The sequence below is a fragment of the Seriola lalandi genome, unplaced genomic scaffold (assembly GCF_002814215.2).
Source record: "Seriola lalandi dorsalis isolate HSWRI2012SDOR001 ecotype SW California unplaced genomic scaffold, Sedor1 jcf7180002054917, whole genome shotgun sequence".
NCBI classification, from domain to species: domain Eukaryota; kingdom Metazoa; phylum Chordata; class Actinopteri; order Carangiformes; family Carangidae; genus Seriola; species Seriola lalandi.
The window spans coordinates 91,458-107,970 of record NW_019525469.1 but is presented as its reverse complement, the minus strand read 5'-3'; the positions used below and the strand labels follow the sequence as shown (position 1 = coordinate 107,970).

The 16,513-nt window shown below is 41.9% G+C and overlaps 1 protein-coding gene across 1 annotated transcript in view; it reads left to right on the top strand.

The window, feature by feature from the left end:
- The first annotated feature begins 967 nt into the window (after positions 1-967).
- LOC111673374 (neural cell adhesion molecule L1.1-like) overlaps positions 968-16,513 on the top strand; it is a 52,573-nt gene continuing 37,027 nt past the window's right edge. The window contains exon 1 of the mRNA XM_087169831.1: positions 968-1,181. The gene's annotated coding sequence lies outside the window, so the exon portion shown is untranslated. The remainder of the gene's footprint in view (positions 1,182-16,513) is intronic.

Below are 16,513 nucleotides of genomic sequence, written 5' to 3'. Positions count from 1 at the left end.
AGTCCAAAAAACCGAAAGAGCGGGCACCTTTTAGATTTAAGGCTCGACTTTGGAACGGCTAGAAGGGCCCTGCCCAAGATCTATGGCTGCGCACTGGCTTGTATGGGGTTAATCATTCTGTAACGTAGCTCGGGGCTCGGCCGCAGTGTGGTTTAAAAGTGATCGGTAAAATCTTAAAATCAGTTCTAAAACAGACAAGAAGCCAATGGAGGGAAGTGAGGATTGGGGTGAGAAGCCAAGCTGCTGTATTTTCAACTAGTGACTTTTGGTTTACGCCGGAGAGGAGGGAGTTACAGTTGTCCAGTTTTGAGAAGATGTAGGTGTGAAATACTTTTATCAGATTCAGTTCTGAGATAATAGGTTTCATTGTGATGACTGATCTTTTGCACACTGTCATATTTTTTTGCTGTCATCATGATGACGCTGTCAAGATGGGATTTACATCGTTGCAAGGGCGTTGTAGGTCTTTTGCACAAAAATATGATTAATATTGTAGTTTATTGGTCACACCATAATCATTACAGCATTGCATGCATGAATTGGTTCAGCAAGAAAATCATATCAAGAAAATCTTGTAAATCTGATCATGATGAAGGAGTCTGAGTAATTAACCAATTCATCCCTGAATTCTTTCCAATAATCCAATTGTGTGTTCATTACTTATTTAAAATAACCTGTATCATCTTTACAGTTCAGTTAATCCAGATTTTATTCACTGACGTTCTTACAATTCACTCAGCTGGCCACCAGTATGACAAGAAAACCAGAACAGAGGGATGGGGAGAGGTAAAAATAGAGGAGGAGGGGTGTAGCATGGAGGTAAAGAAGAAGGGAGGGGCAGGAGGTGTCAGGGGAATACAGAGAGAGAGAGAGGGAGAGAGAGAGCGAGAGAGGCTGCAATGAAAGAGGCTGATGTCATCTCTATGATGCAGCCAATCAGAGAGCAGCAGGGAGGGAAAGGAGGGAGGGAGGACAGGCAGAGCTCAGAAGGGTGTGTTTTATGTACCACTGCAGCATCAGTGCAAAAAAGAATCGAGAAAAGGCACGACTCAGTGGAGAGGAAAGAAGAAAATAGTAATAAAGAGAAAAAGAGGAAGAAAGACAAGAGTGTGACAAGGAGAGAAAAGACGACACAGAAAAGAAAAGACAGAGACAGACGGAGAGAAGCAACACCTGCAGAGGTAAGATGAAAACAATAGCATCTCCATGCTGCTTGTGTCTGGGTCTCCATGCATGAATGTGGGTGTGTGTGTGTGTGTGCGTTTGAATCTGTGTGTGTGTGTGTGTGTGTGTGTGTTTCAGTGGGCTGTACAGTAGATGTGGAGGGGGGGTGTGATGAAGTCTTACATAATACGATGGCAGGTATGAACAACTGTGCTGGCTAATCTGGGTGTGCGTTGGGATATAAATGCGTGAATCACTGCACATACATGCATCTGTGTGTGTGTGGGTGTATGTGCACACTTCCCCTTCTGTCTGCTTTCGCTGTCTGAACCTTTTGACTTATATAAAACATGAAATGACCATTCATGGTTTTCCCATGTGCAGACAAGCCGGTTCTGTGTGGGTGAACCAGTCTTCAGGGAGTGTCTGATTGACTTGATTCAGCTGTTTAATATCTGATATGTCATCTGCAGCAGTGCGTTTTTATTAATATTGAATGAAATGATGCACTATACAATATTATAGTGGTAAATTATTCATTACTGGTTTGTAGTTTGCTTCCTTTCGTGCCAAAACACTCAGACACAGTTCTGTCAGGTATGATTTAGCTCTTTTTCATCTTCATATCTGCAGATAAAAGTACTCTGTGCATCCTGATTATCTTGATTGACTCATACTGACCTCCACTATCTCCTCATCCACCTGACTTTGTAGAGAGCACTGTAGATTTATGTTGTTTTGTGGGCGGCATGTTAGGGATAGACTTGGACTTCCTCACCTGTCAGCTATAATGATTTAAAGTGAGGCTGCAATCGATTTAACCTGCAGATTTTTATCTCAATTAGTCCTGATAGTCCATAAAATGTCAAAAACACAGTGAAAAATGCTCTTTATAATTTCCCCCATCCCAAAGTGATGTCCTCAAATGACTTGTCTTGTCTGACCAATGGTCCAAAATCCTAAGATTCAGTTTACGGTCATGTATGACATTGAAAAGCATAACATTTTCACATATAAGAAGCTAGAATCACTAAATGTTACTGACTGATGACTAAATGACTAAAATGATCAGTTTCTGTCGATCGACTAATAAATTAATTAGCCACTCACTGCAGCTCTTAGTGTCTCTCATAAAGGCAGACGAATCTACAAAGAGGATTCATTTCACTTTGTGTCTTTTACTCCTTGGTGTATCTGTCCCTTTGATACTTTTCACCAGGTTTCTGTTTGTCTGTTTACTCTGGAATTCCTCTTTTCACTCGTGGCAACATCGTTTAAGCAACACAAACATCTCCGTCTCCCTTCCTGTCGTTTGCATTGTGGGATTTTCTCACCCTGATTGCTTTGGCAGTGGATCGCTTCAAAGTAGGCCCAAACTTGAGAGGAGGAGGAGGAGGAGAAAGAAAGGAGGGGAGAAGCAGGAGGACCAAAAGAGGGAAAGTTGATAAGCAGGGGAAGTAATATTAGTGAGTGATAGACAGACTGAAAAATTGGCAAGGTTAATCAGAGGGGAGGAGGAGAGATTTAGCCCAGAACAGAAGGAATCTAAAAGGAGAAGGGAACGAGAGGACGGCGAGAGAGAGAGGGAGGGAGATGAAAAGAAAGCCTGGGCTGGGAATAGGATGAGAGAGGTAGAGGAGGAGGAGGCAGAAGAGGAGGAGGCAAAGTTAGGCTCGGCTGGTGTAGGAGGATCTTTTAGCCAAATTTCTTTCAGTCTCCTTCTTTCAGTTGTCAAGTCGACTGAAACCATCTGGTGAGATTTTGTATTAACGCTGCTTTGCTCTTTACATCCTCCAGAATGATGACCTGGAGGACATAAGCATTTTACAACGATGGTAGATTTACCACTTCATTTTTTTTAATAATGGGATTTGACACAGAGGTAGACAAGAGCTAGCTAATTAAGCTGATGTTATGTCTGGGTTGGTTTGAAGTGCCGTTTTCCTGGGAAATTATATTAAATATGAATAAATACATACTTAGGGCTACACCCATGATATTGTGCTGAAAGACTGAAAGACTCAAACTATGTAGGGAATCAGCCGTAGTCTTGTAAGTATGGTAAAGAAAAATAGAAGCTCAGACTGTTATGTCTCTCTCATAACCCTATTTTGATGCTACAGCTTTGTAAAGGCAAAAAAATCCAAACTTCTGGACTGTTTTGTAGTCCATAATTTGAAACCGTATGTGTCACTTTTTGAGGGCGACATCTAAACAATGAGTTTGGCCAACGCTATCTGAGGTTTGTCTAGAGTTACTGAAGTGTTTGCCCCAAAAGAGAAGCTGAAATGAAGTACACGTCCGGGCTAGCCTCTGTCGTACTAGCTTCTGTAACTCAATGTTCTCAGCTCCACTACAGCAGTAGATGAAAGAAATCAAAACCTTTGAGATGTTAATGACGTTCAGCGACATTAAAGAACGATTACGGATCAGGGCAGTAGAGTCAGCAGTAAAGTGGGTTCTGGGTAGTGACCGAAAAAAACTAGAATGCCGATACAAGCAGCTGAAATGAATTTCCCTCCGCAGGAAGGCTGGGTTCAGCCACAGAGATACGGTGAGGAGCTCTAACATTTGGAGGAAGCTGGTAGTAGAGCCTCTGCTCCTTCGCCTCAAAAGGAGCAAGTTGATGTGGTTTGGGCATCTGGTTAAGATGCCTGGTTAGGAGGTTAGGATGCCTCCTGGAGGTCTAACTGATGGGAGACCCTCAGGGAGACGCAGAACATGCTGGAGAGATGATATATCTCATCAGGCCTGGGAACTCCTTGAGATCCCCCAGAAGGAGCTAGAAAACGTTACTGGAGAGAGGGACGTCTGGGTTTGTCCTTTGTTTGACCTGCTGCAACTTCCAACTTGATTTCATCCACGTCCGTAAAACACAACTTTCTAGCTGTAATTTCTTAAGTCTTAAAACTTCTACAGTGTTCAGTCCTCTCTGTCCTGCTGTTATTACAGACATGTATGAACATTCACTTCCTCTGTCGAGCCGTGATGTTTCAAGGGCTTATAAGTAAAATATGTGGTATAGGAGCATTAGGGTAAAGCTCCCACACACACACAGTGGATATCTCGGTCCTGAAGAGAGCTTTTCCTAAGTGACCTGTAATCCCACAAAATAATGTAGTTAGCTAATTAAATGTTACTTGGTTCTGCAAACTGGCTCAAACACACCTGTCTGAGAAAGATTTTTCAGCCCCGATAATAGTGACTTAAAGTTAAGCCATCTCCTCAGCCTCCATTTTTGTTCTGTATATCAAACTTCAGCTGAGAGTCAGACTGTTGCTTTCGGTATCAATGTACCTCGTAAGCAGCCAGACTGACTGTCTGACCTTCTGGTGGCATCTAGATTTGTGCGATAGTGTGCGGACTGAAAGGACAACATGAATTTCTCTTGTCCTGGCAGGTCTATAAAGTCAATAAAAGTCCCAAGAGAAAGGTTGGGGATGCAGTTTACAGCCAGACTAAAAGGTTTGAGCTGCAGGACAGTGGGTCAGAAGGAGATCTGGGCCCAGAAAATGAGATTAGTCTGATTTTTGCTCGTTCTCGGTTCCTCTCTCTCCATCTCTGCTGCTCGCTTCCTCTGTATTTCTTGTTGGGCACTTTCTTATCCATCTTCATCCATCTCTCTCACGCCCCCGCTCCCTCCCCTCTGATCCATCCTTCCTCTCTTTTGGCCTTTATTTCTCTTGTTTTTCCATTTCTCCTCAGCAGAATGAAGCCTTTGTGTTGAGAAATGGGAGGAATGCCCCTTACTCTATTTTCCCCCTCTTCCTCTTCTTCTTCTTGTCTGCCTCTCAGCTCTTCTTCCTACATTGTCTCCCTCCTTCAACCCTTCTCTTCCTCCATGTGTATGTGTGTGTGTGGTGGGTTTGGGGGGTGCATCCATTAGCTCGGATTAGGGACTATAGGAGGGTTTTAACAGCCCCTCTGTGTTTGGGGCTTTAATCTCCTCAGAAACAGCTAATCTAACTTCAATGGCTTTAACACATACAGTGAACACACACGTGTGAACACACACACACACACACACACACACACACACACTCCTCCTACAAATATGTGACTTCTGTCTGTTTTCCTGTCCAGTGTGGTTGAACCATGACAAGAGTCCATTCATGCCGCGACCACAAACACAGAGGACACTTTATCAGCCAAATATCAGACCAACAATATCATCAGTCACTCCACTGACAAATGACCACATGGTGCACAATATTTCTGAGCATTACATAAAGTACAGTGAGCAACAGCAGGAACTGACATGACATACAGTAAATCTGAGTCATAACACACAAGTGTTTCCACAGACCTGGACAAGTTGTGATCAATGGGAATAATTTCAGGCTGCAGATTGGTTTCATTAGGAGCATATTTTAATCAATATCTCTGTGAAACATCACACCTCATCTTTAATGAATGTATATCAAGACTCAGCCATCCAATAAAATCTCTGATTAAGTCGTTTTTTCAAGCCAAAAAAAAAAAAACAATTTACATTTGCTGATTCCAGCTTCTTTCCTGTTTTACATGAAAATACACTGAATATCTTTAAGTTTTAAACTGTTATTCGTACAAAAACAGGCTCTCTGAAGATGTAACCTCGGATTTGTGGAAACTGTGATGGCCATTTTTCAATATTTTTTCTGATGCATTGTAAACCAAATTATCGTAAAAACAATCATTAGTTGCATCCCTACGTGTGCAGTTTAACCGTGTGCTGATCACCCAATCACTTCATCTCCGCCTATTTTGATAATTGATTAACTGTTTTGACTGATCGATTATCAATGCTCTAGATTCAATTTTCAAAAACTGAATAACTTGAGAAAAAAACATTTTTAAAGAGACATACTCATATATATTTACATAAATACTGATATATACAAATACAATACACACAAAAAGTCGTAGTTGACACGAACCCTGTTTGCTTATAGGATCAACTGACCAGACGGCACCATACTAATTAATTCAGACATAAAGAATAATGTCTGTTGCAATGCAAAAGTATGAGAGTATCTTCTTTGCAGCAGAGCCTCCCATTTGCAAAAATAAAACTCCATATTTGTGAGTTTTAATTGCTACCTGCTCTCTGATTTCCCCTCCCTCTGTGTGTATTTATCTCTTTACACCTGCAGTATAACTTCTCCCACAGCTGACCATCTGTCCGTCTCCCTGTAAATGTGTCGCTCTGCGTTAAGAAGCTGCACAAAAGGCAAGAAAAAAAACACAGAAATGTTTCCCGAAAACCAGACGTCTGCTTTAACACACTGCAGACCAGTCGAGTCAAACCAGGGAGGAAAGGCAGGTGGAGAATGAGACAATGGCAAACACTGTATGTGTGCATTTATATACGTGTGTGTGTGTGTGAGAGAGAAGGAGAGGTGAATCGAGGCGATACAGGGAGTGGCACCAGAGAGAAAGCGAGGGAGAGGTATGGAGGGACGGAGTGGGGGATGGGAGAAGAGAAGGAGGGGCAGCGTGGGGGATGGGGGAGAGAAATATTGCCGTGTGTGCTGCTGGAGTCAGGGGGTTACCATGGTGATGGGGGAAAGAGAATGGGATGGGAGAGAGACTGGCTTCATATACACACACAATGCAAATTGACATTTTCACCGACTGATTGAATAATATGATAAGCATCAAATCTCCTTTTAATTTAAACCTTCCTTCCTGTTATCTGAGGGTGGGGTGAGGAGGAGGAGGAGGAGGAAAAGATGAAGGAGAACGGGAGATAGAGAGAGAGAGGCTCTCTGAGTTGAGTGGAGATGAAGAAACGCGATCTCCCACATGGGAGTGGTGTAACTTGGAGACAGAGTTGTGGCTTCTTGGACAAAGGACAGAGAGACATGACAGGAGATGTCGACTTCCAGGATGATATTTAGTCATATATTATTTTTAACGTCTTTTTACAGTGGCCCCGAGAGCTCAAAGCGCTGCAACTTCAATGATGCATGATAGAGAAAACAAAAGAAGCATTTAGAAAGAAAAATCCTGCAAAGTGAGAAAAAAACAACCAAATACAGAAACACTTCAAACATGTTTTTTTGTAGTTTTAATATTTTGATTGTATGATTCAGATATTAGTATAAGTTTAATACCAAATACCTGCAATAATGCAAATCATTGAGCAGCCAGAATGTTTTAAACAAAACTGTTTGTATTCTGTGTGAATTATCCGTGTGCATTTCTGTATTTTATGTTTTCTTATTGCGCAGATTTTTATTTTTTATTTAAATGCTGTGTGTGTGTGTGTGTGTGTGTGTGTGTCTGTGTGTGTGTGTGTGTGTCTGTGTGTGTGTGTGTCTGTGTGTGTAGGTTGTCAAATAGGTGAAGATGTTGTCCTCATTTGCTTGTGTTTCACATATTTGCATGTGTTCTTACACAATTATGTTTCTATGCGACTAATTTGCAACAACAAATATGCTTTGTGGGAAATAATTGCAATCAGATTACGTTTTCTGTTAACATAATGAGGAAATGTTAATTAATGTACTTGGCAGGGCGTAAATATGTTGACACTGACCGCATCAGTAAAATGTTCAAACATGACTTGTTTGTTTTCCGTCAAAATATCTGATGAACAATTTCCACTTGTAGTGAACGCAGGAGAAAACGTTCGCCGTAACTTTAGACTCAACATTTTACTTAGATTTCAGCAACTTTAAAGTGATAAATCAGGTTATTTGACGTGTCATTGTGTGAGGTACTTATCTATAGTCCGTGTATATTACCTGCAGTAGAGTCGGATCAGTGCGCTACCAAGTGTAGAGAAGCAGCAGGAGCTGAGGGATGAGCTGCTGTGGACGGGGCCATCTGCAAAAACATGTCATATATTTCTTTATCTTGGTGTCAAACAGCGCTTTACTACATGTTGTGAACCCTGTATTACCCCACAGATCAGCTGTTTGAGTCGGACAGAGCTAAATATTCAAATATGGTGTACACTACAACTGATGTTAGCTTTCTTTCAGTGGCTAACACACATTTTTGCAGATGACCCCGTCCACAGCAGCTCATCACTCAGCGTCTGTGCCAGTGCTCCTGCTAAACTGGGAGCGCTCTGATCTCAATCTACTGCAGGTAATGCACTGACTGTCGATAAGTACCTCGCACAACCCCATGTCTAATAACCCGAACTTTACCAAAGAGCTTCTGTTGCCTAAACCACAACGGGATTCTTGTGCGTTCTGTTCGCTCGCCGTGCAGCCCAACCACCTGGTGACTCTGCTGCTGTTAACAGTTGTAGAGCTTTGCAGTTAAGTTGTATAGAAACGCAGTCTCTAGGAGACAGGGTTGGTGCGTGTGTTGGTGAAGATGTTTTCTTCAATGGCTTGTGTTTTGTCTATTTGCATGTGTTTTCCTAAGGTTGGGGCGCCGACAGATCATCACAGAATTGTCTTTATCTAAGTGTTTGTGTCTAAAACAATCACCTCCAGAGCTGAAGTGAATGCGCCTTTTTCCAATCGATCCTCTTGAGCTGGTGAGCAGCCTCTGGCTCTTGCCCTCACACCTTGAAGATCAAAACGATGAAGGTTATCATGTGAAGAGCCAAAAATCAAAGCGCGGGGGAAACTTCTTCTACCTGCCAGCAGGGATTAGGTGTGATGTGAGCGTCTGTCGAAGCTGCTGGGAGTCTCTGCTCTCAGTGGACTGGCAGCAGCTGTGAAGAAGAAAAAAGGTTCAGAGTCTGAGGAGGGGAGCCAGACGAGCCGCTGGGTTGTGGTGTGTGCGTGTGTGTGTGGGTGGATGTGGTGGGCGCAAGAGAGGATGTGCAAGTGGTTGCATGATATTGTATGTCTGTGTGTGTGTGTGTGTGATGATGATGATGATGATCATGGCGCCAGAGGTGCAAACATTTCAGTGGAACTAATCTACATAATGTAGGGTAATTTTCTATTTAGGCTGGTTATTGCCTCAGGGCTCACAAAGTTTTACAGCCATGCTTTCCAGGCTAGTCCCTTTTACTCACTACATTAATCTATGATCAATATTTTTATGTTAACAGCAGATGAAATTAATGTTTATGATGAATGGTTTGCTTGTAATAATGAAGCCACCAATAATAATAGTAAGGGTTTGAGCTTTGACTTCCTCTTGATGTGGCCCTGAAGAGCTCGGCTCACTACACTCTGGTATCAATCAGTGAGCTTGTTTACCTCTTAACAGGCAATAACAGCTGAAAACACATTATCAGATATCAGCTGCCGCCATGTTCCTTCCTGTAGAAGTCACAAGATAGTCCGTGATATTATTTATCGACTGAATCATGCACATACAAATATCCAGACCCCATGAACTCATGAGGCACAGAAAATACTGCAGCAGTGGTGAAACAAACTCTGCAAATAGTTTGTGTCCCAAACTTGAGAAATAAAATCTGCCACAAAAACAAGGTCCTTACCCTAAAACGTGTCCCAAGTTTTTTATAATCAACCATCCAGAAGAGCCGTTTTACTAAAATATATATCTCGTTTTTATAATTTAATGTATGTAATAAGGAATAGTACTAGGATCTCATCAAAATCACCTAACAAACTAAGTGTTTTCTTTTCACGTAGACCAGTAATGTACCTGAATGTAACGTTGGTCAGAGATATTTGACTTTTGGTTAAATCCATAAGGCCCGACACTGTCGTTGTTTTTCATTTAGATTTGTACCAAACATTTACAGAACATCTTTCCATATACATGAAGAATAATTAGCATCAGCATCACAACTTTTTCACTGCAACCTGTACCTTTTTGATAAATAAAGACAGGTATCATTCAAAATGAAGATTTCACTAAATTAATTCAGAAAGGTGCGAGCAAAATGTCCCAGAGATCTTTATGGTGTGACGCTGTTCAGGCATATTCACAGATATGTTCCAAAGTTGAACCATCTCATATTTATGTCTTACGTTCAGAGGTTTCCGTTTTTAAGATCAGAGTGGGCTGCTCTGCTGTTGCCATCTTGGCAGTGCCTGATCCCGCCCCTAACTCCTGGCTAATCCAAAAATTGGCAAAGAGGTGGGGCATGTGTGGAGCCGAGACTTCTGTGAATGCCGGTTTGTGGCAAGCACATGCTTACTCACCTGTCACTCAAAGTAGCCATGCTCTGAGTTATGCATAACTTTAAGCCTCAATAACATTGAAATGGGTGAGTTATATTAAAATTCACCCGCTGTACAGTTGTCATGAAGGAGCTTTTTGTACAAGGCTGTAAACATGTTAATTTCATTTTAACATGGGAGTCTAGGGGGATTGACTGATTTTTGGACCCAGACTCCAGTGGTCATTGGAGGAACTGCAGTTTTTGGTACTTCCGTTCATTTTTCGGCCTCGGAGGTTGCCACTTGGTTACATGTAATTGACCATTCACATGTCTGAAACAGGACACAGACAAGACTTATACAGATGTGTACAACTATAGAATCACAGATCCTTACATACAGTTGTTTGACTTTGCTCAGGACTGAAGGAGCGTCACAAGCCTTTATTCAGGAAATACAGACTGATTTTACCTGGAAAAGTAGCACATTTATGTTTATGCTGTAGATTTCTCTTTAAAGCCTGATTTACTTTTACTCATTTCGTGCTAAAACATCCAATCAGACGTAGATACAACAGAGAGAATAGCAACATGAGTCTCAACAGATAATCATCATCCTGAGTGTGTGAGGCATTTCGTCTCTGCCCTGGTTTTGAAGTAGCTCTTTCTTAGAAAAGAAGAAGAGCAGATGAGAGAAGGAGAAACAGAGTCAGTCTTGCTCACTGATCTTGCTGGTCAGCTGTGTTTTTAATGGGGTTGGTTAACTGCACCCGTCCCACACATGTGATATATGATCATGTCATGTATTGATTGACATTGCACTGAAGCACGTCGTCTCACAGGCTGGGGCGCTTTATTCATCAACTGAGGCTTGACAGCGTTATTCTGGATTTATCGCTCTGAATGTTGTCATGATTTCATGTTTTAATCCAAACTGTATGAACATCATTAGATGAGACTGGCCAATTATGGTTCACTAAGAGGATTACATCATTTTAAACCAAGATCCCTCTATAACGGGACCTGCTAAATGCTGATATCTTATTGTTATTTTCCACTTGATTTTATTCATAGATAAATTACTGTACATGACCCCACTGCCTCCTCTCCCCGCTCTCTCCTCAGTGTTTATTTTGTGTGAAGGCAGTGATAGATGTATGGCTGTGGGTCTTGTATATACCGCCCAGAGCGCTCTGTTACACTGTGGCCTTTCACAGCTGGTGCCACTCGCCCCTCAGCTAAATCTAACAGACCCCAGTCGAGGCGGGAAGCCACCCAGCGCGGGAGCTGCTGTTTATCCAGGAACATACCGTCACTAATGACTGATTTATGCGCTCCTGTGCAGCTCGCTTCGTTTGTCGTGTGGAGAGGGGCAAATCTGAAACAAACACATGGAAACTGGCTTTGTGTTTGCAGAGTTGTGTGTGTGTGTGTGTGTGTGTGTGTGTGTGTGTGTGTGTGTGTGTGTGTGTGGGTGTGGTTGGAGGAGGGTGGGGGTGATCCAGAGGTGGCTAAACAATGTCACGCCAATAAGAGCTGATTTGAATGTGAAAGGCTCTGGGTCGAGCTCAGGGACCAGCGGGTAAAAGTCTCCCCCATCCCATCTGAGAGGCAAATAGACAGAAATGCCACAATGGCATAATTCAATAGTCTGACGGACAAACATACATATCTATAGACCCTAGAGCTGATCATTTGATAAATACCAATCAACAGAACTTTAGCTACTTTTTGATTGTTTTTGAGTCATTTTTTCAAGCGCATATTTCAAACATTCCCCAGTTCTCAGATTTTAACCAAATTTCCTGAAAACCGGAAAAAGAAAACGAGAATGAATGTACGTTTTCATCCACTGTTATGTGAATATAAGTCGTTGGATGCATCAAGATAAACAGTTTGTGGATCTAATTTTCTGTGCCATTAAATGAGTGCAAAAGAAGAGGTCACAAAGAGAAAGAGGGCCGATAAAAGAGATTCAGTCAAAGCTTGAATTGATGTCGATCCATCCAACGGTTGTGGAAACATTTGACTGACCTTTGTAGATGTTTCTAAGAAAGAGCTTGTTCAAAACCAGGACAGAGAGACCTCTTGGTGACGCTTGAGGAAAAGACGAGAGAATCACAGAAGTCGGTGGTAGTCGTCCTCTGGGGAACATGAATGTACTAAATTCATCTCATAATTGTTGAGACATTTCAATCTAGGACAAAGTGGTTACCAACTGACTACTACTACATTACCATCAGTAGAACCACACCATTAGCGCCATTAGCTAAAACTTCTCAGCCAGTGATTATTCCCATCACCAGAACATGATTTGGACAAATCGACAGTGTCTCAGTTAATGGGGGTTGGTTGCTGTTCTCTTACTACAGCCCTTCTTTTATGTTCGAGGCTGATAAGACAGTTGAGTTTTCATGGTTAAACGTTGCCTAGAGCAGTTTCTCAGGCACGTCACTGGTGCAGAGGCAGAAACAGAAGCCGCACAGACAGAAAAGTAGTTAAGGACGGAAGAATCGGCACAAACAGTGAGAAAACAAAGGAAGAGAAGAAGACAACGACAGCGGGTGTTTGGAAGCCAGTCAGTGGATGTGCTTTGTTCCGGGGTCAGAAACCTTCTCGTGTTTATTGAGTTATTCATCTCCTCTCATCCACAGGGATTCCCAGTCTAGTTAGACATGGACACAAAGGCAGCTTAACACGGACACGTGGCTGTGGATGTCTGAGCGTATGTGTGTGTGTCTCAGTGTGTGTGTGTGTGTGTGTGTGTGTGTCTCATTCACAGAGTTCAGGTCATTGACCGAAAATAAGGGCGCTGATGTTGACATCAGACGGGTGACTTGTGTGTTACACCATAAAGCAGAAAAAGAAAAGTGTGTGAGTTACAAGGCAGATATCTGACTGTCACAAGACTGAATGCTGGGAACTGAACATGGTGAAATCACATCTCATATTTGGACAGTGAACCATCCAGCTGCAGTGGGCGTCCAGCCATGAGGACAGTAAATTGACTTCAGATGAGGCAAAGAATGGAAGACAAGATTTTCATTGTTACTAATTATAGAAAGGTTCATTTTCCAAGAGGCTGTACATCAGTTTTCCTAGATATGAAATACAATCTGGTCATTTAGTTTCAATATTTTTGTTGCCAAGAATTTAAAGGGGCATTTTAAGTCTAAAAAAATAACCCTGATGATGTCATTGTGATGTCACCTTACCTTTGTCTTTTTTACAGAAAGCCTGTATCAGAAACTCAGGCCTGTTTGACAGAGGAGGGCATTTACCAGGGGGTCTAATGAAGTTGCGTTATGGGAAACGTAGGATCCAGTGTTTTTGGAGTTTGACCCACACTATACGCTAAATATCAGCGTCTGAAAATAGTTCCAGCTTGGGGCCAATAAAGCCCAGACACAATAAAGGGTTGACTAGAAAACCACCGAAGACAAAGAGTTGTTTTGATTCACCGACCCATCAGTGGTATAAAACAACACTCACAACCACCCAGCCACCCACTGCTATCAGGGACTCTTAACCTAGGATTGTCTTGGTGCTATTGATCCCACGCTAGGTCTATTTTTAACCCAGTAATGTTTAGTGTGTGAGGATATCTCCGCTGCACAGTTTTTCTCCATGTTTTTTTTGTTAAAAGTCTGTCTGGATCCAATGATACATTTACACCGGCAATGGAGACCTAATATGACTCTTGGTGAAGCTCTTACTTTAATCTGCAGTCATGTAAACAGCTTGGAGTAAAACCCAAACTATTTCAACAGAAATGTTGAGTCACTGTGGCTCAAAGAAATAAATCCACACGTTGACAGAGATAAAGTCAGCTCACGTACAAACAAACATACCAACCCTGTCTCAGAGAAGTTACGTCTATATACTGTGTACACTTCAACACTACAAATTAGAACTATATACACTTACAAAACAAATTAGTAGTATATACATATGCCACTTATTTGTTTTGACAAATACATTGAGACTCTCATCCTGTAAAAAGAACAAGCCGGTAGGTCGTCTCTGCAAACAGCTTATTTTGACCCATACTCATGTTTTATTGTTAGGCGACCCCGATATCTGACGTTCAGAGGTTTCCGTCCCGCATCACCAGCCATGGCAGAAACTAGTGTAAACGTTTGAACTCCCGGAAACAAGGAAATAGATGTTACATGTAATGAACCGTTCACATGTCTGAAGCAGAACACAGACAAGACTTATACAGCTGTGTACAACTACAGATGCCAGATGTTTACATAGTTTGACTCCTGAGTTTGCTCAGGACTAAAAATTAAAAATCCAACGGCGTCAAATAAACACTGTCTGATTTCTCCTGGAAAGAGAAAACATTTGTTTTTATGTTGTAGATTTAGAAAATCTGTTGTTGTTTGTTTTAATTCTCTCAAGCAGATATTTTCATGAAAATGAATTAAATATGTCGTTGTTGAGCGTTTGGCAGATATGTTCACACAAACACACACAGACAAACACACACACACACACACACACACACACACACACAGGCAGGTATAACTCAGTGGTGCTTTATTAAAATGACAGTTCTATTACATATTCATGAGGCCTGATGTGAAGGACATCAGCGATGTGATCTACAGACTGAGACACACACACACACACACGCACACACACACACACACACACACATATCTAGATGAAATCACCTATAGGTTGCTCACCCCACCTCTTTGCTCCAGGCTGTAGCATGGTCAGCACTCTTGTGTGTGTGTGTGTGTGTGTGTGTGTGTGTAGTAGTAGTAGTAAATGTGAGGTATGTAATGAATAATGAATTTAGGTGAATTTAGGTTACGTGGCCAACTGGGAGGGACAAACTGGGAATAACTCTTTCTCTCCTCACCTTTGTATGTCTCTTTGTGTGTGTGTGTGTGTGTGTGTGTGTGTGTGCGTGCGCGCGCGGCGTGTGCGCATTTAGGGGGACATATCCTCTTCTGTCTCCCCTCCCTCCGTCTCCGCTTTTGCTTAATCTCTCCATCCACACTTCCCAGTTCTTTCCTGCAGATCGGAATCTATCAATGAATTAATTTCTCGCTCTGTCGCGCACTATCAATCCACCTGCACCCCCCCACCCCTTCCTCCCTCATCCTTACTCTGTTATCCCCGCCCCCCTGATCCCCTCGCACCCCAGGCCTCCCTGTAGACCATCCAACCTGCACCCGCCCTGCCTCCCCCTCCTCCCACACCTCCCCTCAGGCCTCCCAGTGGACTGCCTGGTCCACCTGCCTCTGCCCTCAAAAGCCCCTCAGGTTCTGTGGGATGGCTCAGGACCCCGGAGGAGGGAGGTTGGGGGGCGTCAAGGAGGAAATTGGTACAGTGTGTTCAATGTTAACTGGTACAGAACGGAAATATGGCTGCCCACAGGGTCTGAATTGGCGCCATAAAGCTGTCAATGAAATTTACAGCATGTGTTTCATCGCCCATTTTGTCAACAAACGTGCTAGAAACCGTGGATGCCAACGCTGCTTTTAAACCTAATGCTGTGTTTGGGGTCCTGTAGACCCCTGGCCCCCTTTAACAGCTCTAAAAACTCCTTCATTATTGTTTTTTTTCAGTTTGATACTTCCTAATTTCATGACAATTACTCATAAACATTGATATACAGCATGTTTCAGACTTGGAGGACACATCACTTCTGTTTGTGGTCTCAGCTGTAAAACCGGGTAAAATACAGAGGATTACCATATATGCTCTATGATTGATGTAGACTCATTATGCAGCACTACCCCTCCCAAAGACAACATAAGTCAATTTGGATATCTGTAATTGGAGATTTTATAATAGTATGTTCATAGAGGTTAAACCTCTTTGTGGTTTAAATAACTCCAAACATATGTTATATATAATAATAAGTGATGTAACTGTAGGATAACACGCTGCAGATTCCTGTTATGTATAGGTAACACTCTAACCCTTCTGATTTAATGTTTCTGAGTGCGATATAAATATTAAATACATTTATAACACACTATAATGTAGTTGTAGTAGCATTTTAAATTCTAAAAAATAAATCATTGATACGCTACACTAATTATAACTTCTCCTATGCGGACATGATTTCTATTATTACAACTGTATCTTTCATTATCTGTTCATGCACTTATGGATGTCCACAGAGGAAATTACAGCTGCTGACAAATACATTTATAAACACTTATATCTTCTCACAAGTTCATTATAATGTTTTATAAACCATTTGTTTAACGTTATTGTGTTAAAATAATGTTTATAAATGCTAAATAGATGTTATGTGGTCATTGCCTTATTCTGTAATGAAATGAACAA